The sequence below is a fragment of the Pseudophryne corroboree genome, chromosome 1 (genome assembly GCF_028390025.1).
Source record: "Pseudophryne corroboree isolate aPseCor3 chromosome 1, aPseCor3.hap2, whole genome shotgun sequence".
Lineage (NCBI taxonomy): Eukaryota > Metazoa > Chordata > Amphibia > Anura > Myobatrachidae > Pseudophryne > Pseudophryne corroboree.
Window position 1 is genome coordinate 887,351,856 of NC_086444.1, and position 21,007 is coordinate 887,372,862.

The following is a 21,007-nucleotide window of genomic DNA, read 5'->3' on the forward strand; positions in this document are numbered from 1 at the left end:
GTCTCTAAAAGAGCCTACGGATAAACGTGTGGAGGGTTGTCTGAAAGCGATTTACACCCTCACGGGTGCTGCACAAAGGCCCACTATTGCAGCTACTTGGGCTGCAGAGGCCATTGAAGCACGGGCCTTGGAGTTAGATGCTGAAATCTCCTCTGACCATGCTAGACAATGCTTGTCTTATATTGTCACAGCTTCTCGTTATATTAAAGAGGCGGCTTCTGATGCCGGTATCCTGGCAGCCAAGGCCTCTACTACGTCAGTCCTGGCTCACCGGATATTGTGGCTGATATCCTGGTCTGTGGATCTGGACTCTAGAAAAACCCTGGAGGTACTCCCTTTTAAGGGAGATATTCTGTTTGGGGAGGATTTAAATAAGATTGTGGCTGACTTGGCTACTGCCAAAACTGCCTGTCTGCCAAGTACTGCTCCTTCTGTGTCGAAGGCTAAAAGTACTTCCTTTCGCCCCTTTTGTCCTTCAGGTAAAGCAAAAGGTCAGGCGTACAACAAGCAGGCCTGCACTTCCAAACCTGGTAAGCCTAAGCCCAAAAGAGCCTGGGCGGCCCGTCAGCCAGTTTCCAAGACAGATAAGCCTGCCGCATGACGGGGCAGGCCTCTCTCTGGGGGATCCCAGGGTGGGGGGCCGGCTTCTAGGGTATACCCAGGAATGGTTGAAGACCACTTCAGATGCCTGGGTACGGGAAATCGTCACTCGAGGTTACGCCATAGCCTTCAAAAACCGACCCCCTCATCGATTTTGCCAGACAAATGTCTCGTTGGACCAGACAAAGGCAAACACTCTACATTCGGTGGTACAGACCCTCCTGGATACAGGAGTCGTAGTACAGGTGCCTCTTGCTCAGAGGGGCCGGGGGTACTATTCTCCGCTGTTTCTAGTCCCAAAACCGAATGGGTTCTCCCGGCCCATTCTTAACCTCCAGGCATTGAACAGGTTTGTGAAGGTTTCCAAGTTCCGGATGGAAACCCTTCGCTCTATAGTTCTGGCCTTGGAATCTGGGGACTTCATGGTCTCCCTGGATATACAGGATGCTTACCTGCATATTCCTATAGCAGTGTCTCATCAGCAAAACCTGAGATTTGTGATTGGCAACTGCCATTACCAGTTTCTCTGACGTCCTAAGTGGATGCTGGGGACTCCGTCAGGACCATGGGGAATAGCGGCTCCACAGGAGACAGGGCACAAAAGTAAAAGCTTTAGGATCAGGTGGTGTGCACTGGCTCCTCCCCCCATGACCCTCCTCCAAGCCTCAGTTAGATTTTTGTGCCCGGCCGAGAAGGGTGCAATCTAGGTGGCTCTCCTAAAGAGCTGCTTAGAGTAAAAGTTTTGTTAGGTTTCTTATTTTCAGTGAGTCCTGCTGGCAACAGGCTCACTGCTACGAGGGACTTAGGGGAGAGAAGTGAATTCACCTGCGTGCAGGATGGATTGGCTTCTTAGGCTACTGGACACCATTAGCTCCAGAGGGAGTCGGAACACAGGTCTCACCCTGGGGTTCGTCCCGGAGCCGCACCGCCGACCCCCTTGCAGATGCCGAAAAGTGAAGAGGTCCAGAAACCGGCGGCAGAAGACTTTTCAGTCTTCATAAGGTAGCGCACAGCACTGCAGCTGTGCGCCATTGTTGTCAGCACACTTCATAGCAGCGGTCACTGAGGGTGCAGGGCGCTGGGGGAGCGCCCTGGGCAGCAATGATAGTACCTTATTCTGGCTAAAAATACATCACATATAGCCTCTGGGGGCTATATGGATGTATTTAACCCCTGCCAGGTCTCAGAAAAACGGGAGAAGAAGCCCGCCGAAAAGGGGGCGGGGCCTATTCTCCTCAGCACACAGCGCCATTTTCCCTCACAGAAATGCTGGTGGGAAGGCTCCCATGCTCTCCCCTGCACTGCACTACAGAAACAGGGTTAAAACAGAGAGGGGGGGCACTGTTTTGGCGATATGACTATATATATATATATATATATTAAAATGCTATAAGGGAAAAACACTTATATAAAGGTTGTCCCTGTATAATTATAGCGTTTTTGGTGTGTGCTGGCAAACTCTCCCTCTGTCTCCCCAAAGGGCTAGTGGGGTCCTGTCCTCTATCAGAGCATTCCCTGTGTGTGTGCTGTGTGTCGGTACGTGTGTGTCGACATGTATGAGGACGATGTTGGTGAGGAGGCGGAGCAATTGCCTGTAATGGTGATGTCACTCTCTAGGGAGTCGACACCGGAATGGATGGCTTATTTAAGGAATTACGTGATAATGTCAACACGCTTCAAGGTCGGTTGACGACATGAGACGGCCGGCAAACCAATTAGTACCTGTCCAGGCGTCTCAAACACCGTCAGGGGCTTTAAAACGCCCATTTACCTCAGTCGGTCGACAGACACAGACACGGACACTGATTTCAGTGTCGACGGTGAAGAAACAAACGTATTTTCCTTTAGGGCCACACGTTACTTGTTAAGGGCAATGAAGGAGGTGTTACATATTTCTGATACTACAAGTACCACAAAAAAGGGTATTATGTGGGGTGTGAAAAAACTACCTGTAGTTTTTCCTGAATCAGATAAATTAAATGAAGTGTGTGATGATGCGTGGGTTTCCCCCGATAGAAAATTATTGGCGGTATACCCTTTCCCGCCAGAAATTAGGGCGCGTTGGGAAACACCCCTTAGGGTGGATAAGGCGCTCACACGCTTATCAAAACAAGTGGCGGTACCGTCTCCAGATAGGGCCGTCCTCAAGGAGCCAGCTGATAGGAGGCTGGAAAATATCCTAAGAAGTATATACACACATACTGGTGTTATACTGCGACCAGCGATCGCCTCAGCCTGGATGTGCAGAGTTGGGATGGCTTGGTCGGATTCCCTGACTAAAAATATTGATACCCTTAACAGGGACAGTATTTTATTGACTATAGAGCATTTAAAGGATGCATTTCTATATATGCGAGATGCACAGAGGGATATTTGCACTCTGGCATCAAGAGTAAGTGAGATGTCCATATCTGCCAAAAGATGTTTATGGACACGACAGTGGTCAGGTGATGCAGATTCCAAACGGCACAAAGATGTATTGCTGTATAAAGGGGAGGAGTTATTTGGGGTCGGTCCATCGGACCTGGTGGCCACGGCAACTGCTGGAAAATCCACCGTTTTTACCCTAAGTCACATCTATGCAGAAAAAGACACCGTCTTTTCAGCCTCAGTCCTTTCGTCCCCATAAGAGTCATATCTGCCCAGGGATAAAGGAAAGGAAACTGCAGCAGGCAGCCCATTCCCAGGAACAGAAGCCTTCCACCGCTTCTGCCGAGTTCTCAGCATGGTGCTGGGGCCGTACAGGACCCCTGGATCCTACAAGTAGTATCCCAGGGGTACAGATTGGAAAGTCGAGACGTTTCCCCCTCGCAGGTTCCTGAAGTCTGCTTTACCAACGTCTCCCTCCGACAGGGTGGCAGTATTGGAAACAATTCACAAGCTGTATTCCCAGCAGGTGATAATCAAAGTACCCCTCCTACAACAAGGAAAGGGGTATTATTCCACACTATATTGTGGTACTGAAACCAGAAGGCTCGGTGAGACCTATTCTAAATCTGAAATATTTGAACACTTACAAAGGTTCAAATCAAGATGGAGTCACTCAGAGCAGTGATAGCGAACCAGGAAGAAGGGGACTATATGGTGTCCCGGGACATCAGGGATGCTTTCCTCCATGTCCCAATTTGCCCTTCTCACCAAGGGTATCTCAGGTTCGTGGTACAGAACTGTCACTATCAGTTTCAGACGCTGCCGTTTGGATTGTCCACGGCACCCCGGGTCTTTACCAAGGTAATGGCCGAAATGATGATTCTTCTTCAAAGAAAATGGACGACCTCCTGATAAGAGCAAGGTCCAGAGAACAGTTGGAGGTCGGAGTAGCACTATCTCAAGTAGTTCTACGACAGCACGGGTGGATTCTAAATATTCCAAAACCGCAGTTGTTTCCGACGACACGTCTGCTGTTCCTAGGGATGATTCTGGACACAGTCCAGAAAAAGGTGTTTCTCCCGGAGGAGAAAGCCAGGGAGTTATCCGAGCTAGTCAGGAACCTCCTAAAACCAGGAAAAGTGTCAGTGCATCATTGCACAAGAGTCCTGGGAAAAATGGTGGCTTATTACGAAGCAATTCCATTCGGCAGATTCCATGCAAGAACTTTTCAGTGGGATCTGCTGGAAAAATAGTCCGGATCGCATCTTCAGATGCATCAGCGGATAACCCTATCTCCAAGGACAAGGGTGTCTCTCCTGTGGTGGTTACAGAGTGCTCATCTTCTAGAGGGCCGCAGATTCGGCATTCAGGATTGGATGTTAGTGACCACGGAGGCCAGCCTGAGAGGCTGGGGAGCAGTCACACAGGGAAAAAATTTCCAGGGAGTGTGATCAAGTCTGGAGACTTTTCTCCACATAAATATACTGGAGCTAGGGGCAATTTATAATGCTCTAAGCTTAGCAAGACCTCTGCTTCAAGGTCAGCCGGTATTGATCCAGTGGGACAACATCACGGCAGTCGCCCACGTAAACAGGGCGGCACAAGAAGCAGGAGGGCAATGGAAAAAACTGCAAGGATTTTTCGCTGGGCGGAAAATCTTGTGATAGCACTGTCAGCAGTGTTCATTCCGGGAGTGGACAACTGGGAAGCAGACTTCCTCAGCAGGCACGACCTCCACCCGGGAGAGTGGGGACTTCATCGGGAAGTCTTCCACATGATTGTGAACCGTTGGGAAAGACCAAACGTGGACATGATGGCGTCCCGCCTGAACAAAAAACTGGACAGGTATTGCGCCAGGTCAAGAGACCCTCAGGCAATAGCTGTGGACGTTCTGGTAACACCGTGGGTGTACCAGTCGGTGTATGTGTTCCCTCCTCTGCTTCTCATACCTAAGGTACTGAGAATTATAAGACGTAGAGGAGTAAGAACTATACTCGTGGCTCCGGATTGGCCAAGAAGGACTTGGTACCCGGAACTTCAAGAGATGCTCACAGAGGACTCATGGCCTCTGCCGCTAAGAAGGGACTTGTTTCAGCAAGTACCATGTCTGTTCCAAGACTTACCGCGGCTGCGTTGACGCATGGCGGTTGAACGCCGGATCCTAAGAGAAAAAGGCATTCCGGAAGAGGTCATTTCTACCCTGGTCAAAGCCAGGAAGGAGGTGACCGCACAACATTATCACCACATGTGGCGAAAATATGTTGCGTGGTGTGAGGCCAGGAAGGCCCCATGAAAAAATTTCAACTCGGTCGATTCCTGCATTTCCTGCAAACAGGAGTGTCTATGGGCCTCAAATTGGGGTCCATTAAGGTTCAAATTTCGGCCCTGTCGATTTTCTTCCAGAAAGAATTGGCTTCAGTTCCTGAAGTCCAGAAGTTTGTCAAGGGAGTACTGCATATACAACCCCCTTTTGTGCCTCCAGTGGCACTGTGGGATCTCAACGTAGTTCTGGGATTCCTCAAATCACATTGGTTTAAACCGTTCAAATCTGTGGATTTGAAATATCTCACATGGAAAGTGACCATGATGTTGGCCCTGGCCTCGGCCAGGCGAGTGTCAGAATTGGCGGCCTTGTCTCACAAAAGCCCATATCTGATTGTCCTTTCGGACAGGGCAGAGCTGCGGACTTGTCCCCAGTTTCTCCCTAAGGTGGTGTCAGCGTTTCACCTGAACCAGCTTATTGTGATACCTGCGGCTACTAGGGACTTGGAGGACTCCAAGTTGCTAGATGTAGTCAGGGCCCTGAAAATATAGGTTTCCAGGACGGCTGGAGTCAGGAAAACTGACTTGCTGTTATCCTGTAGGCACCCAACAAACTGGGTGCTCTTGCTTCTAAGCAGACGATTGCTAGTTGAATGTGTAGTACAATTCAGCTTGCACATTCTGTGGCAGGCCTGCCACAGCCAAAATATGTAAATGCCCATTCCACAAGGAAGGTGGGCTCATCTTGGGCGGCTGCCCGAGGGGTCTCGGCTTTACAACTTTGCCGAGCTGCTACTTGGTCAGGGGCACACCCTGGCTGAGGAGGACCTGGAGTTCTCTCACTCGGTGCTGCAGAGTCATCCGCACTCTCCCGCCCGTTTGGGAGCTTTGGTATAATCCCCATGGTCCTGACGGAGTCCCCAGCATCCACTTAGGACGTCAGAGAAAATAAGAATTTACTTACCGATAATTCTATTTCTCGTAGTCCGTAGTGGATGCTGGGCGCCCATCCCAAGTGCGGATTGTCTGCAATACTTGTACATAGTTATTGTTACAAAAAATCGGGTTATTATTGTTGTGAGCCATCTTTTCAGAGGCTCCGCTGTTATCATGCTGTTAACTGGGTTCAGATCACAGGTTGTACAGTGTGATTGGTGTGGCTGGTATGAGTCTTACCCGGGATTCAAAATCCTTCCTTATTGTGTACGCTCGTCCGGGCACAGTATCCTAACTGAGGCTTGGAGGAGGGTCATGGGGGGAGGAGCCAGTGCACACCACCTGATCCTAAAGCTTTTACTTTTGTGCCCTGTCTCCTGCGGAGCCGCTATTCCCCATGGTCCTGACGGAGTCCCCAGCATCCACTACGGACTACGAGAAATAGAATTATCGGTAAGTAAATTCTTATTTTCTAACGTTACCTTTTGGTTTAACAACGGCTCCGCAAGTCTTTACAAAAGTCATGGTGGTGATGACGGTGGTACTCCGCCGTCAAGGGGTCAGGATACTGCCGTATTTGGACGACTTGTTAATCCTGGCAAATTCCCCAGAACTTCTCCTGCCTCATCTAGATGTGATGGTCTGGTTTCTGCAAGCACATGGGTGGCTCATCAACTGGAAGAAGTCATCCCTGATCCCTGCTCAGAGCATGGTGCATCTGGGGAGCACTATTGGACACTCACAACCAGCGGTTGTTCCTGTCTCAGGAGAAAGTCCTGAAACTTCAGGACAGGATTCGTTGCTTCCTATCTCGTCCGCAAGTGTCGATACATTTGGCGATGCAGTTGCTGGGCCTCATGGTGTCAGCATTTGACATGGTGGAGTACACTCAATTTCACTCTCCTCCTCTCCAGAGGCTGATTCTAGCCAAATGGGACGGCCTGCCTCACCGGATCAGGTCTCAAATGATCTCATTGACTTTGGAGGTCTGTCTGTCGCTGCTCTGGTGGCTCCGGGACCAACAACTGTGCAGTGGCAGTCCGTTCTGGATATCCAACTGGGTCCTGTTGACGGCAGATGCCAGTCTAAGAGGTTGGGGTGCGGTGCTGGAGCAACACTCCCTTCAGGGGCGGTGGACCAAGGAGGAGTCCCTCCTCTAGATCAATATTCTGGAGTTTCGGGCGGTCTTCAATGCCTTGAACCTAGCCCAGCATTTAATTCAGATCCGTCCTGTTCAAGTACAGTCGGACAACGCCACCACAGTGGCTTACATAAATCATCAAGGTGGCACTCGAAGCCGCCTAGCAATGAAGGAAGTCTCACGGATTCTACAGTGGGCGGAACGCCATCTACCGGCCATATCGGCAATATTCATTCCGGGAGTCCTGAATTGGGAAGCAGATTTTCTCAGTCGTCAAGACGTGCATGCCGGCGAGTGGCGCCTCCATCCAGAAGTGTTTTAACTCCTAGTGGAAAGGTGGGGCCTTCCAGACGTAGATCTGATGGCGTCTCGACACAATCACAAGGTTTCGGTCTTCGGAGCAAGGACAAGGGATCCTCAAGCAGCATTCGTGGATGCGCTGGCGGTACCGTGGAGGTTTCGGCTGCCATACGTGTTCACTCAGGTGTCACTCCTGCCCAGGGTAATTCGGAAGTTCAAGCAAGAAAAAGGAATTCTGCTTCTCATAGCTCCAGCGTGGTCCAGACGGCACTGGTTCTCAGACCTGCAAGGCCTATCGTCAGAGCGTCCAATTCTACTTCCACAATGCCCAGACCTCCTCGTTCAGGGCCCCTGTGTCTACCAGGACCTAGCCCGGCTGTCTTTGACGGCGTGGCTCTTGAAGCTTCCGTCTTAAGGGATAAAGGGTTTTCTGAGGCGGTCATTCAAACTATGTTGCGGGCCCGGAAACCGGCTTCGGCTCGGATTTACTATAGGGTCTGGCATTCTTACTTTGTTTGGTGCGCTGAAAAATAGGAGAAAAGACAAAAAACCCTTGTTTGGGAGCACTCTTGATTATTAAATATATGTTGTGTAAATGGAAATCTCAGAATTAAAACTTAACCTTTAATTAATTCTTGAGTAAAAGATATGAAAATTTACAATCAAATAATGCTAATATTAAAAGGATCTTGTTGACCTTTTTAGCAAATATGGTGCAAGATCGTTATGTAGGTGAAAATATATGCCTCGGATAAGCTTCACCAGTTATAGTGAGGGACAAAGAATTGTAGTTAATCAAAGGGATGTGGATGGTGTCTAGCTGTAGATGAAAATGGAAGGAAACAGGAGTGAGTTGAATAGTAGTCTCCTTGGAAAATGGCCCACTGCACCTGGTATTCTCAGGAGGTTCCCCTTCCTAGTACTGACCAGGCCATACCTGCTTAGCTTCTGAGATCGGACAAGATCGGGCGTATTCAGGATAGTATGGCCGTGGGCCGTTGTTAAAGGAGGAGTCCTTTAACTCCTGTTTCCTTCCATTTTCATCTACAGCTACAGCTTAATTAAAGGTTAAGTTTTAATTCTGAGATTTCCATTTACACAACATATATTTAATAATCAAGAGTGCTCCCAAACAAGGGTTTTTTGTCTTTTCTCCTATTTTTCAATGTAGTTTATCTACAAATTTCCTGGGAGCACCACCAATCAATAAGCAGTTCAGAATCTTTTTGTAAACTGCCCATATATTGGTCATTATAATATGTCATTCAAACATTTATACACATTCATGTGACTGGTGCGGATCCACACTCATTATAGTTTGTTTGGTGCGCATTTAACGACTATGACACTTCCAAATTTAGTATAGCCAAGTTGTTGTCTTTTCTTCAGCAGGGCCTGGACTTAGGCCTGCGTCTGGCCTACCTCAAGGTTCAAATATCTGCCTTGTCGGTGTGGTTTCAGAGAAAAATTGCGACCTTACGTGATGTGCATACCGTTACTCAGGGCGTGTTGCGTATCCAACCTCCCTATGTCCCGCCTGTGGCTCCTTGGGACTTGTCGGTGGTTTTGGAGGCGTTACAAGAGTCTCCGTTTGAACCTCTTGGTTCAGCTGACCTTAAGTGGCTTTCCCTTAACGTGGTGTTTCTGCTGGCTATTGCTTCAGCTAGAAGAGTGTCGGATTTGGGTGCCTTGTCCTGTAGTTCCCCATATCTGATATTTCACCGTGACCGGGCGGTTCTTAGGACTCGTCCCGGCTACCTACCTAAGGTGGTTTCTTCGTTCCACCTTAATCAGGAGATTGTAGTTCCGGCACTTGTTTCTCCTGATCTGTCTCCCAAAGAGCGGTATTTGGATGTGGTACGGGCTCTCCGTATCTATGTGAAGAGAACTGCTCCTATTAGGAAATCTGATTCTATTTTTGTTGTGTTTGGGTTTCACAAACGTGGCTGGTCTGCTCACAAGCAAACTCTGGCCAGATGGATTAGAATGGTGATTGCACATGCTAATGTGAAGGCTGGTCTCTCTGCTCCTGATCACATTAAGGCCCATTCTACTCGGTCTGTTGGACCTTCTTGGGCTGCCCAACGTTGTGCGACCCTTGAACAATTGTGCAAGGCGGCTACGTGGTCCTCTGGGAACACGTTCATAAGGTTCTGTGCCTTCGATACTGCCGCTTCCCAGGATGCTTCCTTTGGACGCCGGGTTCTTGTGCCCGCTACAGTGCGTCCCCTCCCATAAGGAACTGCTTTAGGACATCCCCATTGTCCATTCCTTGTGGAGCCCAGTGTACCCCGCAGCAGAAAACGAGTTTTATGGTAAGAACTTACCTTTGTTAAAACTCTTTCTGCGAGGTACACTGGGCTCCACAAGGCGCCCACCCTGACGCACTTAGCTTCTTTGGGTTGGTATGGCATTAGCCGCTGACACGTCTCCTGTCGTGCAATGCGGTGTTGTGGCTACTAACTGTTGTTGTCTCTTTTCCTGCTACTGCACTGGACTGGTTAACTAAAAACTGAGATCCTGTGCAGGGAGGCGGGGTGATATAGGAGGCGGCGCTATGCATTCTGGGAACAGTTAAAGCTTTGAGTCTGTTGGTGCCTCGGATCAAGATCCTACTCTACACCCATTGTCTATTCCTTGTGGAGCCCAGTGTACCTCGCAGAAAGAGTTGTGTTTTTTTTTGGGGGGGGGGGACACATTAAAATCCTGTCCCCTTCCCCAATTATGGGGGTAATTCTGAGTTGATCGCAGCAGGAACTTTGGCCCTCATTCCGAGTTGTTCGCTCGTTAGTGGTTTACGCAACGGAGCGATTTGTCGCAAACTGCGCATGCGCAATGTTCGCAGAGCGCTTGCGCTTAGTTATTTTACTCAAAAGTTAGGTATTTTACTCACGGCATAACGAGGAATTTTCATCGTTCTGGTGATCGGAGTGTGATTGACAGGAAGTGGGTGTTTCTGGGCGGAAACTGGCCGTTTTATGGGTGTGTGCTGAAAAACGCTGCCGTTTCTGGGAAAAACGCGGGAGTGGCTGGAGAAATGGGGGAGTGTCTGGCCGAATGCTGGGTGTGTTTGTGACGTCAAACCAGGAACGAAACTGACTGAACTGATCGCAGTGGCAGAGTAAGTCCCTAGCTACTCAGAAACTGCAAAGAAATTTCTATTCGCAATTATGCAAATCTTTCGTTCGCAATTCTGCTAAGCTAAGATTCACTCCCAGTAGGGGGCGGCTTAGCGTGTGCAATGCTGCTAAAAGCAGCTAGCGAGCGAACAACTCGGAATGAGGGCCCTTGTTAGCAGTTGGGCAAAACCATGTGCACTGCAGGGGAGGCAGATATAACATGTACAGAGAGAGAAAGATTTGGGTGTGGTGAGTTAAATCTGCAATCTAAATTACAGTGTAAAAGTAAAGCAGACAGTATTTACCCTGCACAGGAAAAAATAACCCACCCAAATCTAACTCTCTCTGCAAATGTTATATCTGCCCCCTGCAGTGCACATGGGGGGTCATTCCGAGTTGTTCGCTCGTTGACGATTTTTGCTATACTGCGATTAGTCGCTTACTGCGCATGCGCAAGGTTCGCAGAGCGCATGCGCTTAGTTATTTTACACAAAAGTTAGGTATTTTACTCACGGCATAACAAAGCTTTTTCATCGCTGTGCTGATCGTAGTGTGATTGACAGGAAGTGGGTGTTTCTGGGCGGAAACTGGCCGTTTTATGGGAGTGTGCGGAAAAACGCAGGCGTTCTAGTTACAAAACGCAGGAGTGGCTGGAGAAACGGGGGAGTGGTTGGGCAAACGCTGGGTGTGTTTGTGACGTCAAACCAGGAACGAAAAGGACTGAGCTGGTCGCAATGGCTGAGTAAGTCTGGAGCTACTCAGAAACTGCTAAGAAATTTCTATTCGCAATTCTGCTAATCTTTCGTTCGCACTGCTAAGCTAAGATACACTCCCAGAGGGCGGTGGCTTAGCGTGTGCAATGCTGCTAAAAGCAGCTAGCGAGCGAACAACTCTGAATCACCCCCATGGTTTTGCCCAACTGCTAAAAAAATTTGGGTGCCTTGTCTTGTAGGTCACCATATCTGATTTTTCACCGTGATCAGACGGTTCTTAGAACACGTCCCGGGTATTTAACTAAGGTGGTGTCTTCTTTCCACCTTAATCAGGAGATTGTGGTTCCGGCCTTTGCCTCTCCTGACTTGTCTTCCAAAGAGCGGTCTTTGAATGTGGTACGGGCTCTCCGTATCTATGTGAAGAGAACTGCTTCCCATCAGAAGTTTGGTTTTCACAAACGTGGCTGGCCTGCTCACAAGCAGACCCTGGCCAGATGGATTAGAATGGTGATTGCACATGCTTATGTACAGGTTGGCCTTCCAGCTCCTGCTACCATTAAGGCCCATTCTACTCGGTCTGTTGGACCTTCTTGGGCGGCCCGCTGTGGTGCGACCCTTGAACAATTGTGCAAGGCGGCTACGTGGTCCTCAGTGAACACGTTCATAAGGTTCTATGCCTTCGATACGTCCGCCTCCCAGGATGCTTCCTTTGGACGCCGGGTTCTTGTGCCCGCTACAGTGCGTCCCCTCCCATAAGGAACTGCTTTAGGACATCCCCAATGTCATTCCCCATGGAGCCCAGTGTACCCCGCAGCAAATGAGATTTATGGTAAGAATTTACTGTTGTTAAATCTCTTTCTGCAAGGTACACTGGGCTCCACAGGGCGCCCACCCTGACGCACTTAGCTTCTTTGGGTTGGTAAGGCATTAGCCACTGACACTTTCTCCTGTCGTGAGAATGTGGTGTATGCGGCTACTGACAGTTGTCGTCTTTTACCTGCTACTGCATTGGACTGGTTAACAAAAACTGAGCTCCTGTGCACGGAGGCGGGGTTATAGAGGAGGCAGCGCAATGCATTCTGGGAACAGTCAAAGCTTTTAGCCTGTTGGTGCCTTGGATCAAGATCCTACACTACACCCCCAATGTCATTCGCTGTGGAGCCCAGTGTACCTCGCAGAAAGAGATTTAACAACGGTAAGTTCTTACCATAAATCTGTTTTTTTTAGCTACTTTTTTTTTTTCAAAATGAAATTTTGTAGGACACTTTGTCTTAGTCATCATTTTAAAAATGGTAAGTATACATTATTTCACAAGTTTCTGCAAACCACAACGCCAGTGTGCTTAAAATACATTGATTAATGTGACTGGTTCTTGCCTCCTGTTTCAAGTAAGACTTAATGTAACTAGTTTTATGACTGGGACATATCTTTTAACAGATAATGCATATATTGCTATTTCACTGTACACATTGCACAACAACACGGGTTATGCACGCTCGTGTGAATTGCATTGTATGAATCGTATGAATTGTATAAAAAATTCACCATGAGCTGGAAGATCTAGTAATCACAATACTTTTATGTAAAATTACTAGATGTTCCCAAGAAAGATTATTACTAGTTAAACCTGTAATGCATGTGAGATTTTTTAGTTAGCCTCTGATTTGGCTGACTGGTATATTCTGCTACATACCACACTTAAATTTATTTAATTTAACTGTTTTGTCCAATAACTTATACATTACAAATGTACAAATAAATGTTTATATTATTCTTGTTATAAATGGTAGGACATAATCCTGTGATATCCAAGAACTTATGTAAAATGTGACAGGTGGACAGGACTTAAATATCTAGGCTTAGACTTGATTTTATACACACACTAAATTTTTTCTTACATTTCTTACTTTTAAGTACTCTTAGTGCACAGATTTGTACTCTGATGTCACAAAAATATGTGTTATAATAAAAGCTAGCAATTTTTTTTTCCCCTACAGAAAGTTGAAACAAACATAAGGTAGCTCTGCATTTTGTCCATAAGGTGGCAGCATTGGACCTTTGGACTTTTGTCTCTTCTACTACAAATACATGTTGTCAGAGCAGAAATGCAATCCCTGACTACAGTGTTCGCTTCTGTAGTGGTGCTTATATTGGGGGTCATTCCGAGTTGTTCGCTCGGTATTTTTTTCTCGCAACGGAGCGATTAGTCGCTAATGCGCATGCGCAATGTCCGCAGTGCGACTGCGCCAAGTAAATTTGCTATGCAGTTAGGTATTTTACTCACGGCATTACGAGGTTTTTTCTTCGTTCTGGTGATCGTAATGTGATTGACAGGAAGTGGGTGTTTCTGGGCGGAAACTGGCCGTTTTATGGGAGTGTGTGAAAAAACGCTACCGTTTCTGGGAAAAACGCGGGAGTGGCTGGAGAAACGGAGGAGTGTCTGGGTGAACGCTGGGTGTGTTTGTGACGTCAAACCAGGAACGACAAGCACTGAACTGATCGCACTGGCAGAGTAAGTCTCGAGCTACACAGAAACTGCACAGAGAAGTATTTTCGCAATATTGCGAATCTTTCGTTCGCAATTTTGATAAGCTAAGATTCACTCCCAGTAGGCAGCGGCTTAGCTGTGCAAAGCTGCTAAAAGCAGCTTGCGAGCGAACAACTCGGAATGACCCCCATTGGCTTTATCCTTGGAAGTAAAGATTACTTGAAAAAGTATTATATAAGACAGTTACTATGAAAATTGTTTTTAAAACATGTTTTACATATTGGTGTTATTCATGAACAATGTGTAGGAATTTGCTAGATTTTGAATACTGTAGCTTGTTAGTGTAACAAGTTCATAATATTATAGATAAAAGATCTTCAAAGCAAAATCAAAGGTATTCTGTTAGTGTTGTGGCTCTCTTGGTGCTGATAATATTATTTGTTAAGAATGAAAAGATTACAAATTCCTCTTATTTCATTCCACAATATCTGTGCAATTGAATGAGATACATGAGTCCAAAATGTGAGCCTATCAGGGTTTCCACTGGCATCAGCATACCCTGTTACAGCTGGCAGAAGATGAGCGCACATTCAAGAAAATAGCTACTTTTACCAATATGAATCTTAGATTTTTACTACACTATAAATTACATGTATTCAAACCTTGCTCGGTATATATTAAAAAAAAAAAAAGATAATGCTCCATACCACTTAAAATTCAGAAAAATGTATTCTTATTAGTTCTTATACTGGTAGACCAAAATTCATAAGTGGTTTACCTGAGTTTATGCTCCTGACTATTTTTAATCCCAAAGTATCCAATTTACCTTTTTAGCTGAAAATGAGTGCTCCAGCAATGTCAGATGCTATATCTAGGTAGTCGTTTCGTAATACAGCTTGCCTTATAAAGCTCTTCCGCTTTGTAGGTACCAACAGTAACTTGCCTCCAAATGAGTGGCTCCAACCAGATATCTGGCTGGTGAAGGGATCCATGATACCCCAGCACTTTATACTAGATTGTCATGCTATAAACATTAATAACCGCGTGCATTCTGCTAAACTCCATTTATATCTGTCTCCCTATATTAAAAACTGTACCTGTACCATTAAACCCCAAATATTAGACAATCCATACTCTCCTAACTAATATCGCTATACACAGTTATGTTAGATTCTTAGCGCTGTCTGCCATACTCCAGTTTATTAGCACAAATTGCACAGTAAGAAGTAGGTGAGATCAGGGCCGGATTAAGCATTTGGGGGGCCCGGGTCACTTAAGACTGGGGGGCCCACCACCTCTTGTCACCACTGCCCGCCTGGCTGTGCCGGCTTTATTTGTACCTCCTCACCTCGCACGTCCTGAGTATCCAAAACCCCTCCCCTGATAAACCAAATTTTTTTCCCCAGAGATGGAGACAGCCTTGTCAGTGATGTGTGTGCACAAGGTATACTGGGGTAAATGTATGATATTGGCACATATCGTGCCGCTATCACACTTCCCACTTCATCTCTTTACCAAGGCGAAGCGGGAAGCACTAGCGCCAAGATGTATTAACATCTTGGCTGCCAGAGAGGGGGAGTTTTCCTGCGATGCCTGTCGGTGGTCACTGCGCATCAGCCTAGTGCTGATGCGTTGTATCTATCCCTTCCAGCCGGCTCACTGTGCATGCGTAAGATCTCGTAAGACCTCACATGCTGCTGAGTGCCAGCACCCGCCACAGCCAGGTAGAGCTCTGTCACTGCTGTGGAGTTAGGCCGTCGTCACCTGCAGCTATCAGTGGGCACACCGCCGCTATAATACATGGTGAAAAAGCCGTATCATAATCTGTGCTGATACCACTCCCCTCTCCATACTATATCATACATATACCCCGCTGTGCAGTATGTACGCTATATGTAAGGTATATTCTGCAAAAAAAAATATAGATAGATAGATCGATAGATAGATGTATAGATATATATATATATATATATATATGTGTATTTCTTTATTAAAAAAAACTCCATACCCTCAAGAAAAGCCTGTGTTTGTCCCTCTATACCTTGCTCTGTAGAAGAACACAGGATCAGTCAGTCAGCAAGCAGTCACTCACTGACTTTGATGAGACCCTCCCATGATGAGGCCGCTGCAGATCTCCTCCACGGGCCAGAGAATCATGTGATGAGCGCCACCAATCAGAGCTGAGCATATGCCTCTCTGACCTTTAGTGCAAAGTCTCCTGGGACTTAATCAGCTCCCAGTAATGCACTGCACTTGTGTGTAGTCAGTGTGCCCAGCTCCCGATGCTCAGCATGTACTGTAGCTGCCGGTGCCCATTAATCATTGCGGCTCAGGCAGCCAGGTGAAGCTACAGCACTACCTAACACCCGTGTGCCGTCTAGAAACTTAAAAAAAACCCATCAAACTAAATGCTGACCATGGGGGGCCCCAAGACAGATGGGGCCTGGGGTTACTTACCCCCGTGACCCCCCCTTAATCCGGCTCTGGGTGAGATGCAGACACATCTACAAAATGGTGTGGCCAAATTAGCCTTTTTCAAATCGGGCAGCTAAAACAGCCTAGTGTGAACACTAAAAATGTCTAATAACACAGATAACACCTTCTTACCTTTTAAATGGAAGTGAGAAGAGCAGTCTGGGCCTGTTGGACTTCATCAAGGGGATCATATATTTTTTTTTTTTGATCATATATCTTTATTCACATTTTAGTCTTCTGTGACTTTTAGAAGTGTGGACACCAGTGGTTACTCTGTTCTCTCTTTTATATTTATTTATTTTATATTAGTATGCAATGCAATGTCCAAGCTACATCTTGCTCATTGTCTTTCCCTATCAGAAGATACATGCAGGTAATATAATTGATGACACTGAGAATCTCAACAAGAAATTAAGCACACTTGTCTAGTATCTAGTCAATGTTTCAGGGACCATATCCCTTTTATCAAGATCTCTGAAACGTTGAGAAAATACTAGACTTGTGTTGCTTCATTTGTTGGTGAAATTCTGAGTGCTGTCCATTATAGCTAGATAGAGATATATATGGACAGAGATATACAGCAGGTAAAAGAAGGATTGAACACATCAACATTTTTCTAAGTAAATGTTTTTGGAATAGGGCTATTGTAATGAAATTTTCACCAAATGTCAGCAACAACCCATGCAATCGACACATGCAAATAAATCAAACCATAGATGTCCATAAATTAAGTTATGTGTAATAATGTGAAATGACACAGGGAAAAAGTATTGAACACGCTTACTGGAATGTATGTAATACTTCGTACAAAAGCCTTTGTTGGTAATGACAGCTTCAAGACACCTCCTGTATGGAGAAACTAGTCGCATGCATTGCTCAGGTGTGATTTTGGCCCATTCTACCACACAGTCTTCAAATCTTGAAGGTTCTGTTGACCTCTTCTATGAACTCTGATTTTTAGTTCTTTCCATATATTTTCAATTGGATTCAAGTCAGGTGATTGGCTGGACCATTAGCAGCTTTCTTTTTCTGAAACCAATTGAGAGTGTCCTTGGCTGTGTGTTTGGGATCATTGTCTTGCTGAAATGTCCACCCTCATTTCATCTTCAGCATCCTGGTAGATTGCAGCAGATTTTTTTTGTCAAGAATATCTTGGTACATTTTTCCATTCATCTTTCCTTCAACTATATGAAGTGTGCCAGTACTGTATGCTGAAAAACAGCCCCATACCATGGTGTACCACCTTCCAAACTTCACTGTTGGTATTAGGGAGGCCAATCCCGGGCAATTTTTCCAATCCCGGGTATTAGGATTGAAAAATGGTCAATCCCGGGATTGGCGTTTCCCTGTGTGGCCGCACACCCCACCCTGCCCGTCCCACACACATAACTCATCATACACCAGGGGCGGGCGGATGGGACATATCAGCTGCTCTCTCCCGGTGGCTCCCAGCGGCATGTGATGGCACAGCGTGACCTCTCACTGCACGTCACGCTGCGCTGGGGAGCTGGCAGGAGAAAGCCAGGCAGCGTCTAAGTGTCCTGAGGATGCTCAACGCTTATCCCTCAATCCCCGGGATTGGAGCTTCCAATCTCGAGATTGAATCCCGGACATTTTGGGGTCTAATCCGGGATCCTGCCGATCCCGAGATTGGCCTCCCTAGCTGGTTTGGTGTTTTTGGGGTGATGTGCAGTGCCATTTCTCCTCCAAACATGGTGTGTATTATGGCATCCATAAATTTCAGTTTTGATTTCATCTGACCTGACTATATTCTCACAGTATTTCACAGGCTTATCCAAATGTTGTGCAACAAACTTAAAACGAGCTTCAACATGCTTTTTCTTTAGCAATGGAGTCTTGAGTGGTGAGCGTGCATACAGGCCATGGCGGTTGAGTGCACTACTTATTGTTTTCTTTGAAATAATTATACCTGCAAATTCCAGGGCTTTCTGAATCTATCCGCAAGTGGTTCTTGAACAACTCTTCTGATAATTCTTTTCACTCCTCTGTCAGAAATCTTGTGAGTAGCACGTTGTTGGTGCCAGTGTATGGTGAAATTATGTTCTTTCCACTTCTGGATTATGGCTCAAATGTATTAAGCTTTAACAAAAGATAAAGTGGAGACTGATAAATAGTGACAAATGACCAGCCAACCAGCTCCAAACTGTCATTTTTCAAAAACAGCCTGTGACATTTCCCTCCTGTGAATGCCATTTATTAACTATAACTCTGTTTTCTATACTGCAACCAAGATCTTATCCATTTAACCATCCTAGTATCCAATCTCATGGTTTCAAGTTTATGTAAAAGTCTGTGATGTGGGACAGTGTCAAAAGTCTAGATAAGCTATCTATTTATCTTTTACTTTAGTCACCTAGTCAAAAAAGTCAATAAGATTTGTTTGACACGATCTTCCCCCAGTATATCCATGCTGTTTGGGATCCTGTAAATTGCTGGATTTGAGATAATCTACAACTCTCTTTTTTAACGGTTTCCAGCAATTTCTCTACTACTAGTCAGTAGTTACTTGCCTCTTCCTTGCTTCCACTTTTGTGTAGTGGGACTACGTTCCCTCTTTTCTAGTCCACTGGAATTTCTCCTGTTGTTAGTGATTGGTTAAATAATTCTGCTATTGAGCACCTCTTTAAGCTTTTATAGCATCCTTGGATGTATCCTATCCGGCCCCATTGATTTATCCAATTTCAGTTTTGAGAGTTTGGTTAGGACTTTCTCCTCTGTCAATGTAATTGTTTCTACCTCATGTTTTCAAACATAATCAGGTTTTGAGGTAACAATGGGGTTAAAATAGGAGCAGACTAGATGGGACAAGTGGTTCTGATATCTCGTCAAATTCTATGTTGCTGACTTTTAGTGTGCCGAGTATCAAGCGTCTGGTTATTCCTTTATTGCTCTTCTCCCTGATGTCACATCGAGAGCATACATACATCATTTTTTTCCAGGTCCCCTAGCTATACAATAGTGAAAACGCGATCCAAATTCCTCCAGTAGTTTTTGCGTGATTCCGGAATGAAAATTAAAAAAAAATTAAAAAAAATTGTCCCCATATTTTTTTTTTTATTTCAATGTACAGGCATAATCCTTACAGAACTGAATTTGCTATATAGAAGCCGAAGGGAGAAATTCCATTAGCTGATGTAAATTACTGCAGCTAATAGATCCACTGGGGGTAATTCAATTGATGCCCATAGCTGGTATTCCTAGGTATTTTGTTTCACCTACTTGGATACATGGAAACAAAATCCACAATAAGTGATGTTTTTTCGCAGCCGCGATTGCGAAAACATATGGATCTGGAAATTTATCCCGGATCCTGTGTTTCTCACTTGGAGACGAGTACATTTTTCTGCAAAAAAAGGGGCATTAATTGAATTGCCATCGGGCAAAACACTCACGAAAAAGTCTTTTTTGATTGCAGAAAAATTAACTACAGTTAATTCCCCTGTTAGTGTCAAACATAGGTGAAAAAAATAGTAATTCAGAAGATTGAAGAAAATAAATTAAGCAACCCTGATAAATTTTGCCCTTTCTACGTTGTCCTCACAGTAAGATTTCCTAGAGATCTGAATGTTTACTAAATAAAGAAGCTGAAAGCCCCGAGCTATGGAGGATTCCCCTGCTTGATTTCCAGAAGCGTGGGTTCTCATTATTTTCCCAAATGTTGGCATGGGTTTAGGTCAGTCAGCTTAAGCTGTGTCTATGTATGCCTCACAAGGGCTCTGCCTATAAAGACACAGAGCTAGCAATACATATTCATGAAAGAGAAGCCCTTCTAGGCTCGATTACTAATGACAAAGACCTAGCTGTTTTCAGGCCGCCATCTGACTGGTATTGAGTGTAGAACTGCATGACCAGATTAGTGCACTCAACTAGATTATTTTTTTAAGTCGTTAGGCCTCGCCTTCCTAACAATTTGCCCAATTGTCATTTGTGACAAGTCTGTCATTAGGTGATGAGTTCTTTTGGTCATTTGCAGATAAAGATAATTTCCTTAACTTCCATTTTATTTGACAACAGGCTGCAGTGGACAGAGAGGAAGTGCTTTAGCAGTTTGGATTAAGGGGTGTTTAAAAGGTATCTTTGATGTGAGAGGGATGTGCTGCACTGAATTCACTGTCACCTTTTAGTGGAAGGCTTTAATCTCTTGACTGTAGATATGCGTTATTTCTAATTCCTGCTTGATGAAAATAGTTCCATACAGAAAAATACAATCCTGCTTTCATTGTGTCTGTATGGAAAAAAAACAACAGGTGCTTCATCCTGATTTATTGTGACCAATGAATGCCCCAGATCTGAAATACTTCCAAACTGATAGACAGGCGTCTCTAATGAGAAGCATGTCATATTAGGAAAATAAAGTAACCATTGTCTTAATGGGTCTCCTATGATCCTTGGGGGTGAAGTGTGGGCTGGGGGAGGGGGGCATATGCACTGTAGCCGTAGCGAAAACTGGGTACACACTTGTCCAATCCTTAGGAGATCCAACTCCTGTCTGACCAGTTTGTCTGACATTGGACAAGTGCGTACTCTCCTCCGAACAACCCGTGCGCCCGATCCTGGTCGCCTGTTGGGTCTCCTGATTTTA

The 21,007-nt window shown here is 45.7% G+C and overlaps 1 protein-coding gene and 1 pseudogene across 9 annotated transcripts in view; one reads left to right on the plus strand and one right to left on the minus strand.

Annotated features, from left to right (window-relative positions):
- Positions 1–21,007, plus strand: part of ALPK1 (alpha kinase 1) — a 375,069-nt gene that overhangs the window by 80,437 nt on the left and 273,625 nt on the right. The gene's annotated exons all lie outside the window — the stretch shown is intronic.
- Positions 8,488–8,605, minus strand: LOC134936865 (5S ribosomal RNA; annotated as a pseudogene).